The sequence below is a fragment of the Passer domesticus genome, chromosome 8 (assembly GCF_036417665.1).
Source record: "Passer domesticus isolate bPasDom1 chromosome 8, bPasDom1.hap1, whole genome shotgun sequence".
Lineage (NCBI taxonomy): Eukaryota > Metazoa > Chordata > Aves > Passeriformes > Passeridae > Passer > Passer domesticus.
The window spans coordinates 10,576,058-10,595,106 of NC_087481.1; the positions used below are offsets into that span (position 1 = coordinate 10,576,058).

At 51.6% G+C, this 19,049-nt stretch overlaps 2 pseudogenes; one reads left to right on the forward strand and one right to left on the reverse strand.

The window, feature by feature from the left end:
• The window catches only part of LOC135305589 (zinc finger protein 850-like), a 652,086-nt pseudogene that overhangs the window by 342,013 nt on the left and 291,024 nt on the right, over positions 1–19,049 (forward strand).
• Positions 3,479–19,049, reverse strand: part of LOC135306093 (zinc finger protein 345-like) — a 32,976-nt pseudogene continuing 17,405 nt past the window's right edge.

Consider the following 19,049-nt stretch of genomic DNA (forward strand, 5'->3'; position numbering starts at 1 on the left):
TGGGTCCTCTCCAAGGTCTGTGAAAATGAAAACAGTGATCAAAATTATTTTCTCCCAAATCTTGCAGTGACAGAACAAGGCTCAATATCTGTGAACTGAATGAGGGTGGATTTACATTTGTTAGAAGGAGGAAATATTTTACAATGAGGAGAGTGCACGAAACTGCAACTGTGTTCTTCCACAGTTGGATTCCCCATCACAAGTAATTGTCCAAGAGCAGGACCTTTGTGCAGCCTGACCCAGTGAAACCCATTCATCCCCAAGGACAGAATTCCTGTTGTGTGGGCTCTCTGATGTGCTGGGTGCCCTCACAACGCTTGTGGCCAGAATGTCTGCTGAGGGCAGCCAGGCTGCTGCAGGGGCAGGGACCTCACAGCCATCACCATGGCAGCCCTGTGCCCTGGGCCTGCCTCTCCCCTTTCCTCTGCCCCTGCCTTGTCTCTGCTGGCATGAAGAGTTTTGTCATTCATATCTTGTCCCCAAGGTGCTGGGGCCAATGGCTTCCCAGGCAGGCTCCTGGAGCAGAAGTGGCTTTTCAGAGCCCAGGCAGAAATGAGCCCTGAGGCAGCAGCTCTGCAGTGCTGGCCACCAGGCCGGGCTGCCAAGGGAGGCTTCTGGCCATGGCCTGCAAGCAGCTGCTGCTGCCAAGGTGCCTTTGGTGCCTCAGGCTCTGCCTGGCACAGCTCCCAGCACGGCACTCTGCCCTTGTGCCCGAGCCCTTCCCTGTGCTGGGGCTGGCCTGGGGCTTTTCCTGCAGCAGGACCTGCCTTGCTGATGGCACAGGAAAGGCAGTTCCTGCTGGAGCAGGAGGCTCTGCCTGCAATGGGCTCCAACAACTCCAGCCAGGCCCTGTTTGCAAAGCCCCAGTGGGAAATGAATGAGGGGGTTACGCTGCTTTTCGGGTGAAACCAGATTTCTCCATCCCAAATCTGACATCCTGAGAGGGAGAGGAAACTGTGGCAGGGATGGAATATTTCACAGAGAAAGCAAGAACCAAGGGACAGCACTGAGAGCTTCTGCAGAGCTGCTGAGCTGGCCCAGCCTGGGCACATCTGACTGTCAGGGAAGCACTTCTGACTAGAAAAGCCCTGTCCCAAATTTTAACAGCAGCGTCTCCTGACATTTCCCTTCTTGGGAGTTGTTGAGATTCCTCCCTGCAGTGGGGACGCCCCTCAAGGTCACTGCTCCAGGCTGAGCCAAAGGGATTTGCCCACGGTCATTGGTCTGGGGGAGTGACTCAAATCTCTGCTTAAAAACTGGTTTTGCTTTAGCACAGTTGCTTTGAAATCACTTCCTAGAGCTTTATATAATATGTTACAGCTCTTATATCTTCGTGTAAATATTTCTCATTAAGAAAATTTTGTCTAATCATTACCATAATAGATTTTATATAAATATTTATATATGGTATCCCATCTTTAATCCTGTGGACCGAATTGTATAAAGGTTAATTCCACCTTTATAATTCTTTACACAGGAATGCTTGAAAACTCTGGGGTGCAATTGGAACCAGCTGCTCCACAGTTCCTCTCATGGAAGAAGTTTAGAAAGCCTGGAGGTTCTTGGGAGTATTTGGATGTGGATATGACAGTGTGGTCAGAGACAGAGAAAGTAAGATGAGCTTTCCCATGAATTGGTCTGGGAACTTTTAGGGAGCTGGAGAGAAAGAATTGTAAACTATCCACAGGTGGTGTTTGGAGTAAGTTGTTTTTTTTCCAAAAAGTTGTTTAATGGAAGGTGTTTTCTTCATTAGCCAATCATGTGAAATGTGTTGATTAAATGACCAATGAGGTCCACTTGTAGCAAACCAAGGTATGAAAGAAGAGGATTGAATAAATAGGCAGCTTTTAGCCCTTAGCTTTCTGGTCTGAGTCTGTGTCATCTCTGAATCAGTGATGACATTTGGGAATCTATGAGGGCTATTTGGGATCCTTTCTGCAACTCGTGACCTAACAGGAGCTTCTCCAATAAACTTTGCCTGAAGCTCCTGCTGTGCCCATGACAGGAAACCCTGGGAGTGTCTGGGACATCCCGGCTCTTTGGCAGCCTGGGGACTCCTGCGATGTCACCGTGGAGCCCCCGTGAGTGCCTGTGACAGATGGGTGCCTTTGCAGCCCAAGGTGCCCTGGGATGTCACCATGGAATGGCTGTGACAGCCTCTGAGCACAGGGCTCTTTACCATCCCCAGAAACCCCTGGGAGGTGTCCATGGAGCCCCTGTCTCTGCCTGTGACATTCCAGCTCTTGAACAGCCTGGAGACTCTTGGAAAGTCCCCATGGAACCCCTCTGAGGGCATGTGACAAATCTGATCCTTAGTAGGCAACCACCCCCAGCCCCCTGTTGCTATGGTCAGTTTCCATGGCAACCATCCCCAGCCCCCTGTTGCTATGGTCAGTTTCCATGGCAACCATCCCCAGACCCCTGTTGCCATGCTCAGTCCCTTGGCAGCTCCATGCAGACCCCAGGCCGGGGTGGTTGCCATGGACACCATTGGCAGCCCCATCCCCAGAGTCATGGGATCCCAGATGCACAGAACTGGCTGAGCTGGGAGGGACCCATCAGGATCCTGGAGTCCAACTGCTGGCCCTGCACAGGACACCCCAACAATGCCAGCCTGGGCCTGGCAGCGCTGTCCAAACACTGCTGGAGCTCGGAGAGCCCTGGAGCTGGGAGCCTTCCCTGGGGAGCCTGGGCACTGCCCCAGCAGCCTCTGGGGAAAAACCTTTTCCTGAGATCCATCCTCAGCCTGCCCCGACTCAGCTGCAGCCGTTCCCTCCAGTGCTGTCCCTGGGCACCAGAGGGAAGAGGTTCCCACAGCCCCAGCCAGGGACCTGCTCCCAAGGCTGTTGCCATGGCCAGCAGGGCTGGGACCAGCTGGGATGCTCGGTTTCCACAGGCTGGGGTTTAGTAATGGGATTCCCCAATGTCCTGCTCCTGCTACAACCACGCTGCTGCTCGCTGCCCTCCCACCTCCCATGGAAAGCACAAAAGCCAAAGATCCTGGGCTGGGATAAGAACAATTTATTTGGAACAGCAACGAGATAAAGAACAAACAGTAAGAGAAACAATATTGACAACAGAAGGGTTATAAAAAAGGGAAAACTACAACACAACTGACTGTATCTTCCCAGCCATAATTTCCTCCTGCCTGGAAAGGACACCGTTCTCCTCAGGAGGAGATAGAGAGAGAGAGTCCCTTTCCTGCCCCTGGCAATGACCTGAGGTTGGAGTGAATGTAATGACACAGCCCTGGCCAGACCCTCATGTTCTTCAGGCTCACATCATGTCATTGGCAGGGGCAGGAAAACGAACAGGTGTCTTCCCAGCATGGATCACAGTGAACACGTATCACCAGGGCTCTTCCAAACGTGGTTCTCCCGTGGGGGATGAAGTTGGAGCAGTGCCCAAAGCTCTTCCTGCAGTTGCAGCATTTGCATGTCTTCCCTTACTGGTGACTGTGTTGGTGTCTGCTCAAATGAGAGCTCTGTCTGAAGCTCTTCCCACACTGGGGACACTCGTAGGGCCTCTCCCCAGTGTGGATACGCCGGTGGGTGACAAGGTGGGAGTTGCGGTTGAAGCCCTTCCCGCAGTCAGAGCAGCGGAAGGGCCTCTCATCTGTGTGAATCCACTGGTGCTGGAGGAGATTGGAACTCATGTGATACCTCTTCCCACACTGGGGACACTCGTAGGGCCTCTCCCCAGTGTGGATGCGCTGGTGCTTCATGAGGTAGGAGTTGTACTTGAAGCTCTTCCCACAGTCAGAACAGTGGAAGGGCCTCTCATCTGTGTGAATCCGCTGGTGGCAGAGGAGATTTGAGCTGGTGTGAAACCTCTTCTGGCACTCAGGACACTCATAGGGCCTCTCCCCAGTGTGGATGCGTTGATGCCTGACAAGTTTTGAGCTGCAGCTGAAGCCCTTCCCACATTCCCCACACTCGTAGGGCCATTCCCCAGTGTGGATCATCTGGTGGCTGATCAGGGTGCTGCTCTGCCTGAAGCTCTTCCCACACTCCAAGCACTTGTAGGGCTTCTCCCCATCAGGAAGCTGCTCATGGACCACCAGCTCCAAGCCCTGGCTGAAGCTCTGTCCACCTTCCTGGCACAGGGTGGGTCTTTCCTCCTCAGAGCACCCTGGGCTGGGTTTGAAGCCCCTCCTCCTGCGGGATCTCAGGGAATTTTCCTCCTTGTTAGACTCCTGTGCCATGGAGCCGCTCAAATCTGCCTCTTCCATGAGGTTCTGCCATGGGGATTTGTCCTCCCTGGTCTCTATTCTCAGCTTGTCTGAGGAAGGCAGGGCAAGGAGAGGATGGGATTTGCCTCCGTGCCAGAGGGGAGGGGAAGGAAATCCTCCCAGTGCATCCCTGGCAGGATGGCATTGCCAATGTTGTTGTCCTGCAGCCAGGGGCCATGCTGGGCTAGGAGATGGAGCAAAGAAAAAGGGGAAAGGGGCACTGATTTCCTCCTCACCTGCCTGCATGTCCCAGGGCATCTTCGTCTTCCTCACAACCTCCTCCTCCATCTGGAAAAGGTTTTGGCATGGGAAATTCTGGTTTGGGAGGAAAACAATGGATGAGTACATGGCGTTTAGTACTGCTTTCAAGGCAAACCACAGGGAGAGTCTAAGTCAGAATTACAATTTAAAAAGGAAATTTAGATCAAGATAATGATACAGAAACACTGCCTTAAACCGACAGAGTAAGGATATAACCTGGCACCCTCTTGGTCAGGGTGGTGGGAGCAGTCCCATTAAATGGTGGCTGCAGTCCTGTGGCAGTGATGAATGCGATTCTGTCGAAGCAGCGATCCTGTATAAGGGTCTGGTCTTCCTCTGATGATCGAGTGCTGGTGATGGAGCTCTTGTCCTCTGGCAACCCAGTAGCCAAGGTGCTCCTGGTGTTGCAAGGCTCAGCTTATATCCAGGTAGGAATGCTTGGCTCCTCCCCTTGGGCAGAGCATCCCACAATGGGATGATGTCATTTTACCAGTCCTGCAGGGACACTCAATGGCCCATTCACAGAAGAGAGCCCCTGGAGGGCATTATCAGGGCTGAGTAATGGAAGAGATAAAGAACACTGCCCCGCCTGTTTATAACAGTTTATGAAGATGGTGATGGAAAACGTGCATTTGGTTACATCTTGCACTGCAACCTGAAACAGTGGGGTAATCCCTGCTGGGGGGGTGAACACCACCCCCCTTACCCAAACTGGCTCAGGTGTAAAACCCCCACCCTGGGACAGCCACACACACAGGGGACAATGTCAATCTTGCCCTGGCCCAGGGAAAATCTCTTTTCCTGTCACTACATTGCCCTACCCCCTTTTTTCTCTTTTTCTCTTTTTCCATCTCTCTCTACCTCACACTTATTATTCAATAAAATCCACTTTGGATTTGGTCTTGGTAGCACCTTAATTGGTGCAGAAGCATCTCTCTAACCATTTTCTTAACCGGATTGCAACATTATTTTGGCACAGTGTGTTTAGGCACTGTTGTCTGACCCCAAGAGCCTTTGATAACAGCATGGTTCCCTCCTCTGAGGAGGTTGTAGTTCATTTGGGAGGAAATCTTGGAAACTTGGACACATCTTCCCCTAAGCGAGTTATGTGAGAAAATGGCTGTTGTGGGTAGCCAGTGTAAAGAAAATATTTTCTTGTTCTTCCTTGAAAAGTTTGTTCAAATCACTGGAGAAAACGGAACAAATATTATCAGTGAGGCTGACAAGGTTCATTGACCCCAAGGTGAGGAACACAAGGCTGCTAAAGTGCCACAGGAAGCCCAGCTAAGGTAGCCAAGTTCCTGAATAACTCCCAAATTCGCAGGCTTAGGGGCTTTGCCAAATGTGAGAATCGTTATTCTCTTCATCCCTGTCACATTTGTAATAGTTACACAAAAATTTCTCTTGCTTTTAATAATCTGTACTGGGCTGAATTTCCACTTTTCTTTTACGAGAACCTGCCAGCAGCTGAGCTGGAACTGTGCAGGAACCGATGGAACTTGGAATTGCCACAGAATTGCTTCTATTGTTGTTTTATTAATGCTTGGGATTGGTTTGCGTTTTCATCACATGCCACTTGTGGGAAAATCAAATATTCATCAAAGTGGTTTATGCAGAGTTGAATTTGATTTCTGCCAAGTTTATTTTGTCCAGTGCCCAGGGGATGCTCGAGGGGTCTCTGTTCTTGCCTCTCATCCTGGGGGATGCTTGGGAGGGGCTTTTGGGGGCTGTCCCTGTCACCCCAGGCCATTACTCAGGGGCTGTCCCTGTCCCTGTCACCCCAGACCATTCCTGAGGTGGTCTCCATCATTCTCATCCCAGGGAACTCATCCCAGGGAATGCCTGGGGGTCTCCCTCCCTCTCACCCCCATGCCAGGAGATGCTCGGGGCAGTCTCTGTCCCTCTCAGCCCAGGGGATGCTCAGGGGTCTCTGTCCCCTTGCTCTGGGCGATGCTCAGGGGTCTCTCCATCCCGATGGCCTCAGGGAATGCTTGTGCAGGGCTGGGGACCAGGGGCTCTGTGTCCCGCTCACCACTGAGGGTACTCGGGGCTTGTGGGGCTCCCCGACCTTCTCATCCCTGTGGAGACGAGGGTGGTCTCTGTCCCTCTCAGCCCTGGTGTGACCCCAACCAAACATCATCGGGGTCAGAGGGACAGAGACACCCCCAAACCCCCAGAAGGGCTGAACCTGGGATCATGCTCATATCCTCTTCATCTGTTTAACCCAGAAATGAGTTCTGCACCTTTAAGGCTGGTTCTGAGACCGAAGGGAGGCAGGAAGTGAGCAGGTTTTTTAAGAAACTGCACTCCTCCATATTCCGGCTCCTGGACAGACAGATTGCAGGACAGGGTTCTCCTTTGGTTTTAGTTAGTTTTTAGCTCTCTAAGGCAGATAAGTGCCCTGGACTGTGGTTTTTCTTTTACTTTAGAGCTGTTTAAACCTGCTCTGAACATCCAGGAGAGCCCTGGCAGCTCCACCTGTGGCCCATAGGCCTGGGCCTGGTCCACAGCATTTCCAGTGCTGGAGAAACTGATAAGAGACTGAGTGAGCAGAGCTACAGCCCACAGAGGGACTTTCTGAGTTTGTCATCTCTTTTGGAGTGGCAAGAGATTTTATTGTTTAATATTGGTCATTTGCTGTGCTCATGAATGCTTTGTCTGTTAAATAAACAAGTTTTTCCACTTTTCTCCAAGGAAATCTTTTCCCAAATTGACTGGCAGAGAGGCAGCTTGAATTTGCTTTCTAGAGGAAACCCCTTTTAGAGGTTTTCTCCCAAATTTGCCCTAAACCAGGACGGGGCAGTGGGGAGAGGAGAGAGCCCCAAGTAACTGGATTGGGTGGAGATTGCAGACGGGGACCCTGGGACCCCAAAACCCCCCAGCATCCCTAAGCAGGACCCTGGAGAGGGGGGAACCCCAGGTGCTCTGGGATCCTTGGCAGCCATGAGAGAGGGGACCACCAGAACCCCAGAGGGATGAGACTGGAAATGGGACACTCCTGGTGGCTTTTTTTGATTCACTTTTGCTTTTTGAAGGTTTTTATGGACACCAGGTGACTTGGGCAGAGGACCTTCAGAGTCACTGTGCTCATCCCTTGTTTTTCCCCAAAGCAGGTTTTCCCCTTCCCAAATATTGGCCCAATTGAGGAGAATGCTGCACAGAAAAGGAGGCCCAGAGACACGCAGGCAGGTGAGGAGGAAGTCAGTGCCCCCTTCCCCCTCTCTCTTGCTCCATCTCCCAGCCCAGCATGGCCCCTGGCTGCAGGACAACCCCGTTGCCAACGCCGTCCTGCTGGGGATGCACTGGGGGATCTCCTGCCCCTTCCCTCTGGCACGGAGGCACATTCACAGGCTCTGGGGCAGGAGGGGGAACCGCGGGCGCTTTGGGGTGCGTGGCTCGGCTGCTCCCGGAGCGGTTCCCCCGAGCCCCCGGCACGGCTCCGCCAGGCCCCCCCACCACGGCGCTTGCTGGAGGTTTTTTAACAGAAATGCTGGTAAATTGACCATCTGGAATGACACTAAATACAATTTCAAGAAGCTGCTGGTTTGCTGGGCAGTTTGCCACATTCCACATTATTGTTTCTTTCAGTAAAACTGCAGTTTAAATGGTTTTAGTAAATTTATGCTTGCATAAAATTTGTGGCTACCATGGGCTTCTCTCAAAACTAATTTACATAAAATCATGACACACACCTTCTATCCTTTTAATCCCTCCAATAAATCCATCATGCTGTTATTTCAATCCCAGATTGTTCAACTTTTCAGTACCTTATTTCTATTAATAGCAGCAGAATAAGTTAAATTTTGTTGTATGTATAACTCCTAATGATACTAATTTTTGATTCTGTGATGTTTAATGTAATGCAAATTCAGGGTTGATAAGATTAAGCAAAATAGAACTTCATTATTGTTAGATTTGAGCAATGTTAAGATACATTCTATTAATTTGAAATCCTGCTGTTCTGGATTGAGAGATAATGTGTGTATTGTATTTGCCATCTGTCAGAGGTAGGGCAGTTATCTTCTGCTAATTGGGCACTTTTCTTTATCTCTTCAACAAATCAATCCTCCCTCCAGGGAGATATCTTTTGTTAATGGGCCATTGAGTGTCACTGCAGGACTGATAAAAATTACATCACCCCACTGTGAGGTGCTCTGCCCAGAGGGAGGAGCCACGCATTGCAGACATGGTGAGGCTGGGGGTGAGGAGCAGCTTGTCCAAACAGGGTCAGCCCTCAAGGGGCTCATTCTTCTCCATGCCCAGACCTCCTAAGGAGACATTCATCATCAAGATCTGCTGGGGAATGCTTCTATCAGCTCTTCTCTGAACTGGAACATAAAAAAATACTTGATTAAAGAAAAAAAAATTAATGAGGTGCACTTTGAAATCTTTCATCCTTAAAGGAACTCTACACTGACTCCAATCAGCTGCACAAGCCATGGACACATGAAGAGCACTGAAGAAAGAGCCCTCAAGAGCTTTCTGTGTTTTGACAATCCCCATGTTGGATTTGGGGCTGGGTCCAGGAGCCTCAGGCACTGAGAGAAGGATGAAGAAGCTGCTCAAGGAGTCAGCAGCAAAACTCCAAGTGCCTTGGAGCATGGCTGGGCCCAGTGAGGGCAGGGAGTGCCAAAGGCTCCCCAGGGACTGGTGAGAGCAGATCCTTGAGGCCAGGAGTGCAGGGAGCCCAAGGCTCTGGGCAGGGAACTGCAATGCTGAGCAAGGCCTGGGCTGGCTGGGGGAAGCAGAAAGGCCAAGCCCTGAGCCCAGCCTGGGCCAGCAGGGCCTGTCCCTCACGGGTGGCTCGGGGCTCTCTGTGGGGCAGGGGGATGTGAGGGGCAGCAAGGACAAATGCCATAAACCTGTGTGACATTCCAGGTCCTCATGGAAACAAGAGGCCACTGTGAGCCTGCAGGGCTGGAACACCCCAGAACACTGAAATGCTGGGGAAAATCAAAGGGTTCCTTTCCTTGAGTTTGGTGCACAGAAGAAACACCAACCAGATATTCTCAACATGGCCAGATGCAAAGAATATTATTGGTAGGAAGGGACCCACAAGGATCATCAAGTCCAGCTCTGAAGTGAATGGCCCACACAGGGATTGAACCCACTCCCTTGATGATTCCAGCACCATGCTCTGACAAACTGAGCTAAGAGGTTCCTTTCCTTGAGTTTGGTGCACAGAAGAAACACCAACCAGATATTCTCAACATGGCCAGATGCAAAGAATATTCTTGGTAGGAAGGGACCCACAAGGATCATCAAGTCCAGCTCTGAAGTGAATGGCCCACACAGGGATTGAACCCACTCCCTTGATGATTCCAGCACTATGCTCTGACAAACTGAGCTAAGAGGTAAAAATGACATAAAATTTTACTGGCAAAATAGAGACAATCAAGGAACTTTGGCAAAGGGTTTAATACAACATCCACTTCAACATGAAACTCTTATCATAGCATTAACTTAGCCCATTTACCTAGAAACCTTTAACCCTTAGGATGTTAAGTTAGCCAAAAATGTTCCAGGTAAGTAGGAGTAGAAGGAGAAGAAATAGAGAACAACAGAAAGAGAGAAGATCTATAGAAAGACACCACACACGGGTACCAACTGCTCGAGTTCCAGAGCCACTAACGGAGGAACCCCAGCAGAAGGCAGGATCCAGAGCATGGGCTGGCCTCCTGCTCCGGATTTTAACCCCCTGGGCCTTCATAGGCCCACCCCTGCTGAGGGACTGGCAGCTGATGGCCCAATCAGAGTCAGGGTAGCACCAGCTGTTAGTATGTGATTGATTGATTGACAATTCAACCAATCAGAGCTGTGTTAGTGCTGCCTCTTGTTTGAATGATTGATTGATAGCTTGGCCAATCAGTGCCAGGAATGAGGACAGGGCTCTGTCCCACTACAAACCAAGGCCTGACCTGGCGCTGGCCCCACACGGGCATTCCGAGCATCCCGAGGTGTCTCAGGACATTGATCTCATCCAGCCTCTGACAGCGACCACAGAGACACTACCAACCTGACAGGTCCAGCTGACCTTGGCATGTCGAGGGCTGCTTCTCATCAGCCCCTGAAGCACTGGGGCTCTGGGCTTTCCTTCCTAGGGGAGAGAACTCTCCTTCCCCTCCAGGGACCTGTGGCGAAAACTGGGATTTCTCCTCCAAATTTCCTTACATGCAAAGATTGTTCCCAGATGAAATCTGCCAGGACAGACAGATCTGGCTGCCTTGGCTAACTGGGGCCCACCTCTCATCTGCCTTTGAAACACTGGGACCATGTGCTTTTATTTCCTATGAGATAAAACCATCCATCTCGACCAGGCACCCATGGCCAAAACTGGGCATCTGCCTCCAGCATTCCCTGTATCCAAGGATAGCTCCCAGAAAAAAGCTGCCTGGACTGACAAGTCTGGCTGGCCTTGGCTTCCAGAGGGCTGGCACTCACCTGCCTCTGAAACATGGGGGCTTTGTGCTGTCCTTCCTAATGAAAAGAACTTTTCTTCCTGTCCAGAAGCCCATGGCCAAAATGGTGATTCCATGTCCAAAATTCCCTATGTCCAAGGATAGCCCCTAGACAAACAGTGCTAGGAGAGACAGGTCTGGCTGGCTTGGCCTAAGGGTTGCCACCTCTTGTCTTCTTACAGAGCACTTGGACTTGGCTCTTTTCTTTCCAACAGGAAAAAAGCATCCACCTTGACCAGGTGCACATGGCTAAAAATGGGATTCCACCTCCAAAACTCCGTAAATCCAAGGATTGCTCCCAGTGAAAGCTGCCAGGACAGATAGGTATGGCTGCCCTTGGCCTCTTGGACCTGCCTCTCACCTGCTTTTGAAACACGGGGGCTCGATGCTTTTCTTCCAATGGAAAATAACTGTCCTTCTTATTTGTGCAAAAATGGCCAAAACAGGGATTCCTCCTCCCAAATTCCATATATCCAAGGGTTGCTGTCAGACAAAAGCTACCAGTACAGAGAGGTCTGGCTGGCCTAGGCCTCTGATGACCACCTTTCATCTGCCCCTCAAACACCAGTGTTCTGTGCTTTCCTTCCTATGGAAAAGAACAGTCCTTATCCTCTGGGTGCCCATGTCTGAAACTGGGATTCCACCTCTAACATTCTCTATATCCAAGTGCTACTCCCAGGCAAAATCTGGCAGTACCATCAAGTCTGGCTGGCCTTGGCCTCTGGTGACTGCCCCTGCGACACTGGGGCTTGGCTCTTTCCTTCCCATGGAGATCCCTGGGACACTGTGGGGACCTCATGGAACCAAGGGGATCCTTGTGGCACCACTGGAGCCCATGGAACCAAGGGGCCATGGTGACACAGCGGGGCTTCATGGAGCCCAGAGACCATTATGACTCTGTGGGGCCTGATGGAGCCATGGAAAACATTAGGGCCTTTCAGGGCCTCATGTCACCAAGGGGACATTATGACACCTCAGGGCCTCATGGAACCAAGGGACCTTTGGGACACCGTGGGGCCCCATGGAAGCGAGGGAACATGGAACAGGTCTGGTTGGCTTGGCCTCCCAGGGCCACCTGACAGGTCTGGCTGATGTTGGAATGTCAAGGGCTGCCTCTCATCAGCTGCTGGTGTGCTGGAGCTCCATGCTTTCCTTGCTATGGAAAAGAACCATCCCTCTTATCAGGTGCCCATTGTCAAAATAGGTACTCTCCCTAAAATATTTCCTCTATGCAAGGGCATCTCTCAGAACAAAACCTGCCAGCTCTGGCTGGCCTTGGCCTATGGTGGTCACCTCTCATCTGCCTGGGAAGCACTGGGGCACTGTTCCTTCATTCCTTTGGAGAAGAACCCATTTTCATGACCAAAATTAGAATTTGGCCCCCCAAATTCTGTATATCCAAAGATAGCCCCTAGACAAAAGTAACCAGGACAGACAGGGCAGGGTGGCCCTGCCCTCTAGTGATTTTCTTAGACTCTGAGCTGAATGTTTTCATTTGAAAACACCTTGGAGAGACCCCAGAAATCTCCCAGGAAGGGGTTCTGAAACCTTGGGCACATGAGCACTACATATGGACAAAGGAGCTCTGTGCTCTGTGCTGTTGTGGTGGTTTTGCATCATGGAAATGATGATCTAAGAGAAGCTGCTAGCAGTTTCCAATGTGTCGGACACGAAAACAATCAGTAATTAGCTTTGAGAATTGGCAATCTGTTAAACCTCTAAGGAAACTGTACATGCCTCTGTGAAGACACATGTTAAAGACGAGAAAGCCTGGGAGGGTCTCTTTCCCTTCTGGCCAGCAAAGAGGTAACAAGGCTGGCCCAGCCCCGTCTCAGCCGGGCCGGGCTGGGCGGCTCCTGCCGTGGGGCCGGGCCCCTTCCCAGGGAGCCCCCCAGGCCCCATCGGCTGCCGGGCAGGGCAGGGGAGGCCGCGGGGCCGAGGCCGGGCCGGGCCATGGCTGCAGTTGCCAACACCTGGGCGCTACCGAGCCCTGCCCCACCGCCAGCCCGGGCCCAGCCAGGATCTGCCGGGCCCCAGGAGCAGCCCCGGGCCGGGCCGGCTCGGCCAAGATTCTGCCACCCTTGGGGTTCACCCGCAAGCCCCGAGCAGGGGGAGGAGAAGCCATGGGCCCCGGCCGTGCTGCTGCTGTGTTCTGGCCTGGCTGCTGAGATCCTGGCCCTGCCCCAGCGCGGCCCATCCTGACACAGCCCCAGCGCAGCCGCTGCAGAAACCTCCATGGTAAAACAGCTCCGGCCGCAAGGACCGAGCCTGGCCGGGGTCACGGAACCATCTGCAGGCCCCGGGAGAGATATTAACTCTGTCAGTGCTTCCATCCTCCCTCCAGTGAGAGAAATGGACAAAGTGCAGGTACATAGAGGAGCAACACGAAGACACCAACGTCAGTGAAGGGGAAGTTGAGTCCCAGATGGGAGGGATGAAGAGATGCCTTGATCTTGGGGCTGAAATGCTCTTGTAAAGCTATGGAGAAGGATGTCATTGATACATCAGACCCTCTTTTTCCCTATAATGCATTGACAAATATGGGGAGATGACTTGTTCAGCAAAGGCCTCCATGCTAAAGTAAGCAAATGTTGAAGTAGCTGTGATCCCATGAGAAGTTTGTACAGAGACAGAGAGAAGAGTGATGAAACTCTTCTCAGGGAGAGAAGAAGTTCTCTGTTCCCAGAGATGAAGTTGATGAGAACCTTTGCTCTTAAACAGCTCATCTTTACACTAATACCCCATAAGCTGACATGGCCCATAAACACAACTGTGGGAAAAGCTGCGAAAAACTGGGAGGGACTTCACAATGGTTCATTTTCTGGGCACCTGCTATTCATGGAAATTGAGAGCCATGACAGAACTTCCTATAGAGAAGTCTCCATAGCATGAAAGGTAGTCACCTCTCACTAAGTGAACTGAAGAAAGAGTGTTCTAGAGGTGATAAACCAACTGAACATTTTAGAGTTTGTCTCTTGACATTGTCAGTAGGAAATAAAAGGTTGCAGGGAGAGGGGAAGTGTTCTGCAAGTTTTGTTCTGATTCTTATTACTCTTTCATTTATTTACTATTAATAAACTTTTCTTTATATCCTTTTAAAATTTTAAGCCTACTTTGCCTTCTCCTAAACCTATCTCACAGTAGGAAATGATTAAGTATATTCTAAGTGAGTGCACTGGTGATTAGCCAACACTGAACCCACCACAGTAATTGATGCATTGGTTGAGAAATCTCAAACTGGTGAACCAAAAGCATTACAGAAAACTTGCTGATAAACTGCATGAGAGTAGAGGGAAACCAAGGCACAGCCGTGGTTTGTCAGGACTACTTGATCCTAATGAGCCCCATGGCAAATCTGGTGCTGAACCCTGCAACCTCAGGGCCTCAGAGGAGATTGCACAAACCTTTCCAGGAATCAAAGTCAGAAGAAAACCCCAAAGTGTCTCAAGGCACAAATGGGTCCCACTGAGGTCCATCCCTGCCAGAGGCTCCTCATGGACTCCTTGGAGGAGAGAATTGGTGGCCAGAATGGCACAAAAAACCCTCTCAGAGACTCTGTGTGGGAAGGAGAATCCAAAGTACCTTAACAAACCTTGAGTACCTCAAAGTATTAATGAGCCCCACTGAGTGTTAATGCAAAGCTCTCAAGGGATTCGTTAAAGCAGATAATTGGGGTCATGATTGCACAAACCTCTCATAGAGTCTGTATCAAAGGGGAAACACCAAGTACCTTAAAATAACTGAAGTACCTTGAAGCATTAATGAGCCCCAGTGATTGTTGTTACTGACAAAGCCTCTCCAGAGACTAATTACAGCAGATAATTGGAGGCCATGATTGCACAAACCTCTCAGAGACTCCAAGGCAAAAGTAAAACCCAAAGTCCTTTGAAAAACCTGCAGTCCCTGGGAGCATTCAGGAGCCCCCAGGGCCATTGCTGAGCAAGGCTCCCCAGGGACTCCTTCCAGCAGATCCTTGAGGCCACTGGGATGTGGGCTAGGGGGGGATGCTGAGGGCAGGACAAGGGGCTGACAGTGCCCAGCCAGGCTGGGGCTGTGCCAGGAGGCCCCAGGGCCTCAGGACAAGGTGTCTCCTCCCAGCCCTTGGTGGCACAGACCCTGCTGCTGTGCCCCAGGCCACCAAGACTTGGCTTCTCTTTGTCCCCACCTGTCATCACTGCCTCCAGTGCTCTGCTCTGCCTGGGGCCTGGGGACACTTTCTCAGTTGTGTCCCTCAGTGGGACCCATTAAAAGTCCAAGAAAGTTTGGAGTTGGATTCTGACTTGGAATTCTGGAGAGGTTTCTTCAGCTGCCTCTGAGGGACTGATGTTCAGGGCCTGAGCACAAAGCCCCAGAGGGTCATTAAAGTCCTGCTGCTGTGTCTGTGCTGCTGAGCTGGGCTGGGCTCCTGGCACAGAGGCAGCTCCTGGCAACCAAGAAGAGCTTCAAAAGCACATTTCTCTTGATGAGCAGCTCTTCTGCCAGCCCAGCAGGGCTGGGGCACTGCCTGCAGCCAGCCCGAGCACAGCCCAGAGGCACAGAAGGCTTCAATCAGTCAGGGCTGGGAAGGTGCTGAGAAGTGCTTGGGGCAGAATCACTGCCGGCCCTTGGCACAGGAACCTCTGGCTGCAGGACAATGCAGCTGCAGCTCCTGGAGCCATCTCCTAAAGCTGGAACATCCCAATGCCTGCAGACCCTGTGAATACATTCTCTATTATCTCTTGTGCAGAGCAGCCAGGGGTGCCCAGGGCTGTCCTGCAGAGCAGGCTCCTGCAGCCCAGGGCGCTGTGCTGGGGCAGGGACTCTTCTGCCTGCCAGGGACAGCTCTCAGCCAGCCCGGGGAGCTGCTCCCAGCACTGGGGAGAAGCTGTGGGGGGAAGGAGCCACCCTGAGCAGTGCAGGTGCTGCTGCTGAGAGGGGCTGGGTGGGGCAGGGCTGCTCCCAGCTCCACACCAGCCTGGGCACAGGTCCAGAGGACGCTGCCCAAAGAAGGTAAGCCTGGCATTGCTGGAAAGATCAGGAGCTTTCCTGAGAATTTTTTCAGTTTCCTGCTTGGAGAAGGTTGGGCAAGTTGCGGTGATGACAAAATGGTTTTTGCTTTTAATACATTTTTTCATGTATTTGTAGCCCTGTAAATTACTATTATATAGTTATAAAACTATAATCCTTATATTACTATATTAAATATTCTATTTACCTCTTAATTAACTCTATTGAACTGCTAATATATACTTCTATAACTATAATCCTTAATTGACTCAAGTATGTTTCCTAACCTTTCTCCTAGAATTTAGACCAATAAGCTGACTGTCTAAATCCATTCCTGAAATACTGTGTAGTACTGTTATCAGGAAGAGGACCTACAAAAAGGACTTTTTATTTTTTCCCCAGAATATGAGCAATCATAACAAAAAGTGAATGTAAAGAAGCCCTTGGACCTACCCCAATGGGTTGACCCAGGGGTGTGTAACTGGGGCAACTCAATCTGCTATTGGATGTTCCTATTAAATACCCCAATTATTCAACCTTAATAAATTGTTGAAATCAGGGGCCAGGTGTGCCCCATCCCCACTGGGACACATGGAAGTTTCCAGTAAAGGTCTGGTTTTTACTTTACTGTTCTAACACTGCTGCAAGGGGTTTTGACTCTTTTGATTAGAGACAACAGGGGGATGAGAGAGGCAGAAGAGGAATTGTAATCCCAGAATCACAGAACATTCTGAGTTAAAAGGGACAAAGCAGGATCATCAAAGTAATGTTTGAACATTTACAGAGACTCCAGAACTGTAACTTTGGCTGGTCAGTCTCTCTGCTGGGAGCCTCCCAAAGGGCCCTCAGCCACTCCTCAGCCCTGGACAGCAGCAGCATCACCTCTGCAGGGCCCAGCAGGGCTCTCCTGAGCTGCCCTTGCCCACCTGCACACACAGCCTGCCCCAGCCAGGGCCCGGCACACAGGCAGGTTTCTGTAGGGCCGGGGCCAGGGCACACAGGGTGGGATGGGCTCTGTGAGCGCTGGCAGGGACAAGGCTCCTCTCAGGAGGGAGTCTCCAGGCCCAGGGAGATGCTCAGGTAAGGAGAGGGGGCAGAACAGAGCAGTGCTGGGGAAGGAGGGCACTGTTGGTGTGTGGGAGGTGCCGGGCACAGCTGGGCACAGGAACACTGTCCTGAGTGCCCAGCTGTCTCTGCCCTGCCCTCCCAGGCACAGCACCACAGCATCTTCTCTTGTTTCTGCCTTGCCCTGATATTGTCACTGTTATCTGCTGCTCTCAGGGAGGCTCTGGCATTTGCAGCAGCTGAGTCAGGCACTGCCCTTGGCATTCCTGCCAGGCAGGGCTGTCCATGGGAATGGGCTGTCCAAGCTTCCCTGGGACCTGTGGGGCTATGGGCAAAGCAGCCTATGGGAAAGGGGAATGAGCTGAGCCCCCTCCCTGAGATCCCATCATGGGCACAGCCGGCTCCTTGCTGTGCCCTTCCAGGCTCTGAGCTGCCCTCCTGGGTGTCCCCACACACAGCCCTGGCTGTTCCTGGCACACTCAGCCAGCACAGCTGGAGCTTAGGCAGGGACCTGGGGGAAGGTTTTCCCTGAGCAGGAACAAGGGTGGGTGAGTCCCAGCGAGGCAGGCTACAGGGGATGGTCCAGGACTGGCTCGGAGCAGCCTCTCCTGACTTGGCACTGTCCTTTCTCCATGAACAGGTCCCCATGTGCAGCACCAGCAAATGTCCAACAGCAGCTCCATCAGCCACTTCCTCCTGCTGGCACTGGCAGACACGCGGCAGCTGCAGCTCCTGCACTTCTGCCACTTGCTGGGCATCTCCCTGGCTGCCCTCCTGGCCAACGGCCTCATCATCAGCGCCGTAGCCTGCGGCCACCACCTGCACACGCCCATGTTCTTCTTCCTGCTCAACCTGGCCCTCAGCCACCTGGGCTCCATCTGCACCACTGTCCCCAAAGCCATGCACAATTCCCTCTGGGACACCAGCAACATCTCCTACACAGCATGTGCTGCACAGGTTTTTTTTTTTGTGTTCTTCATCTCAGCAGAGTATTTCCTCCTGACCATCATGTGCTACGACCGTTACGTGTCCATCTGCAAACCCCTGCACTACGGGACCCTCCTGGGCAGCAGAGCTTGTGCCCACATGGCAGCAGCTGCCTGGGCCAGTGCCTTTCTCACTGCTCTCATGCACACAACCAATACATTTTCCCTGCCCCTGTGCCATGGCAATGTCCTGGGCCAGTTCTTCTGTGAAATTCCACAAATCCTGAAACTCTCCTGCTCCAAATCCTACCTCAGGGAATTTGGGCTCATTGTGGGTAGTCTTTGTTTAGGACTTTGCTGTTTTGTGTTCATTGTTTTCTCCTATGTGCAGATCTTCAGGGCTGTGCTGAGGATCCCCTCTGAGCAGGGATGGCACAAAGCCTTTTCCACCTGCCTCCCACACCTGGCTGTGGTCTCTCTGTTCCTCAGCACTATGATGTTTGCCTACCGGAAGTCCCCCTCCATCTTTTATCCATCCCTGGATCTGGCACTGTCAGTTCTGTACTCAGTAGTGCCTCCAGCCCTGAACCCCTTCATCTACAGCCTGAGGAACCAGGAGCTCAAGGATGCCCTGAGGAAAAAGATGACCCTGTCTTTTCAGAAGCAGTAAACTCCTTTTTTTCTGCTCAGAACCTCCAGAATGTAACTCTTTACAATGGGCTTTTTTTTCCCCATTTGGCCATTTCTTCATTGGGACCGTCTCTTATTATTTTTCTAGTCTTATAAGGTTTTTTATGAAACCCTGTAGTACTACTCCAAGCATTTCTACATTAACATCTACTTTTCTTTTTTAACAGAAAGAATTTCAGGTTTGTTCTCTCTTCATTTGAATAAAAAACAAGTGCCTGCCCTGACCTGTGTCTCCAAGGCATTTCCTCAGCCCTTCTCTGGCTCTGCAGGGGCAGTGCCTGTGAGCAGAGGTGGAGGGAAGGGGCTCCCAGCACAGCAACACGGCCAGGGACAATGGCCCTGCCTCTTTCCACATCTGCTCCTCCCAGCTCCACACTCCCCCTTCCCAGCCCTGCTGTGGGTGCAAGGCCGGAGTGCTCTGGCAGCTTGGTC